Here is a 3606-nt window from a genome sequence, read left to right on the forward strand (position 1 = left end):
AAAAAAAGAAAATTAATTTGGGATTTATTTCAAGTCCAAGAATAATAATGTAGCAGCTAAGAAAACTAATAGACTGTCAAACTTCATTCATAGAAAAGAAGTAAGAGAGAGGAATAAAAGAGGAAAGTATTAGAATTTATTGATTGACTAATGGCTTCTAAGTAGTTTATGTATAATATCTTATTTATTCTTGATTAAATCTCTTGGAGATAAGTATTTGTGGTAGATTGGTTGCATTTTTCAGATATTATAAGAAAAGATAGGAAAAAACTAATATTAACTATGGCGTCCTCGATGCTTTAGTAGTTTACTCATCAAAATCTTACATCGGCCTATTGAGAGAGAAGCATTATTATCACCATTTAGATACAAGCAATCTAGGTTTAGAATGTATAAAAACTTGTTAGAGCCAGGATTCAAAATCAAATGCATCAGGCTCTGTGGTAGGCTAAATAATGACCCCCTAAGATGTCCATGTCCTATGTCCTATGTCCCCTGAACCTGTGAGGATTACGTTATTTGGCAAAAGCAATTTTGTAGATGCAGTTAAGAATCTTGAAGTTAGAATCTCTTGGGGAGATTATTCTAGATCATCTGGGTGGTTCTAAATATAATCATAGAGTCCTTGTAGGAGGAAGGCAGCAAGAATTTGACTGCAGTAGAAGAGAAGGAAGTGTGACCACAAACACAGAGCCTGGAGTGATACATCCAAGGACTGCCAGGGTACCCCAGACGTGGAAGAGGTAAGGGACAGATTCTCCCCTGTAGCCTCCAGAAAGAACCAACCCTGCCAATACCTAGATTTTAGGCAATTAAGACTTCTTTTGAACTTCTGACCTCCAGAATGCAAGAAATTAAATTTGTGTTGTTTTATGTTTGTGAAATTTGTTGCAGCAGCAACTAATATTGGGCCCCACCTTAGAGAACAACAGTATAAATCAATTCAGTGCACCAGAGAATGAATTCTTAAGATGGAGTACTTACACACATCCCCATCGGGTAAAGCCAACAATGGGAGCCATGTCACACCAGGTAGGGAAGTTCCAAATATAAATACCCTCCAAGAACACTTGAGCCACCTTCATGACTATTCCAAAGTAAAATGTGGAAACCTTTAGCCAAGTACTCTAGCAGCTCTTCCCAGCTGGGAGGAAGGGAGAGTGTGAGGGACGGTCCCTCAGGTAGCCAAGCCATAAAATTTTGCAGAACTAAATTAAAACTTTGAACTGAACTCATAAGCCTGAGGTGGCCAACACAAACCTCAGTAGAACTAGTTGTACTTCCAGTAGCAAAACACTTTTAAACAAGGGCCATATTACATTTCCAACTCTTGGGGCAAAGCCTGGCATATGTCCGACAGTAGCCCAGAACTGGAATTTACCAGAGAATGAGTAATTTAGGATTAAAAACTTGCAAACTCTATGCCTAGCCCAGATGGAAAAACAAGCTATTGGCTTTGGTGCAATACAAATTCTAAACCTCATGCCAGCAATAGCCTCCTCCAGGATTACATTTGGCATAAGAATGGGAATTATAGTAGTTTGAATTACACATACTTTCCAATGCAAAATAAGTACTACCATGAACTGAAAGTTTGTTTATATCTTCTGTTCTTCATTGAGACAATTCTCACTGGCTCTGGAGGCTGCTGTCCAGCATTACCCTCTTGGGGGAAGTGACTCAGGCAGGAAACAACCTCCAAAGCCAAGAGAAAAATAGCATCTTCAGAATGAAATTAGCTTTTGTTTTCCTGCCCCCTTTTGATCTCGATGGATATTTCTGCATGAAAATTTTTCATGATTAATCTTCCGAAATAGTCAAATAGGTAATGCTCAGAGGTATAAACAATAAGGTTATCTGGTATAAGTAGACGGTAATCTGTTTGAGAACAAAACATAAACATAATGAGAATGTGGTAGAAGTCTAAAGGGATTTTAACAGTGAAGACTTAAAGTAGTAAAACCATTTTATAGAAATCCTTAATGAAAAAGCTGCTCTAGAACTTTAAAACGCCACTTATTTCCTCATCGATCTCCCTGAATCTCTGACACTGTGGGTGTAAGAATTATCAGAAGTCCCAGGAACCATAACTTAATGCCTTCAAATGATTTTGAGTATGGCTCTTATTTCAGATCAACTATATCAGAAAATATTTCCCTGTCACTCATTAAAATCAAATTAGTAGGTAGTAACTGAGCATCAGTGATTCATAAAATGCTGTGGGAGAAACGACACTCAAGTTAGTGCCCTCTCAGGGCTTACAATCTACTAAAAGACATAACTATGTAAAATATTAAATGACAAAGTTTTAAATATGGATTAACCCATCACAAAGTAGTACCCAGTCAGCCAACAAATGATTCCATATATATGGCCACTGTGGGGGTTGAAGGGAGAAGGAGATTGTATGAAAACTGCAAGGCTAGAAGGAGATGAGGGAATTCAGCTTCTATCATGTCATGGTTTGGCTAAAGCACAGCGGTAACTGGTGTGATGGAGAGAGACACAGACACAGACCAACTGTCAAACCCCAGCTCCATTACTTGCCAGGGATCAGATCTTGGCAATTACCTAAAGACACTGAGCCTGCTTATCTTCGTCTGTAAAATGAGGTGGGGGGAGGGGGGCAGTCAAACCTACCTCCCAAGAACCTTACACTGAGGTTCAAGTAAGAAATGTAAGTAAAGTTCTCAGCAGATAGCAGCTGATCAATAAATATTCAAACCTTTTCTTTGGCAGGAGTCATTTAGTCTTCAACGAAATTGTTTTTGAGATTATTATGACACCTGCTATTCTCTATAAACCATTTTATTTCAGTGGTTTCCTGCACAGGCAGTGTCACATGACGCAGAAGAAGCTACATATTTCCTCAATTCTGTGATGTATATGTTCTACATGAAAAAGGGGAAGGAACTAAAAAGTACAAATTGGCCGTTACAAAATAGTCACAAGGATGTGAGGTACAACATAGGGAATATAGTCAATAATATTGTAGTAACTATGTATGGTGCCAAGTGGGTACTAGACTTATCGGGGGGATCACTTCGAAAATCATATAAATGTCTAACCACTACGCCGTACACCTGAAACTAATATGAAATAATGTTGAATATCAACTGTAATTGAAAACTTTTTAAATTAAAAAAATTTTTTTAAATGAAAGCAACTGAAATGTTCAGAAATGGGAGGATGTTAAATAAAATATGGTATGTAGAATAAAATAAAATATCTCCATTTTAAATGTCATCAGTACTCAATGAAATTTTTTTTTCTTTTTGCTAACAGGTATAGGGTTTCTTTCACACTTTTTTTTAGATGAAAAATTTGGTTGCTGTAAAGTTAAGTGTAAACATACACATTAGGAAACAGTGATTATCACTAAGATATAAAATTATGAGATGTTTTCTTTTTTCTACTTATTTGCATATTTTAAATTCTATACTATGAATGTGCATTGGCTTTGTAATATATCTTTAAAAAACCTTTTGGTGGATAAAACACTGCCAACCTTCCAGACAACAAAGGCATTTTGAATATCACTAAAGAGTAATGCTAAGGTCAGCAGAATGGTTTAAATGCTTTTGCTTCTTATGGAGAGTATAATAA

This window comes from Pteropus vampyrus, unplaced genomic scaffold (assembly GCF_000151845.1).
Source record: "Pteropus vampyrus isolate Shadow unplaced genomic scaffold, Pvam_2.0 Scaffold98, whole genome shotgun sequence".
Lineage (NCBI taxonomy): Eukaryota > Metazoa > Chordata > Mammalia > Chiroptera > Pteropodidae > Pteropus > Pteropus vampyrus.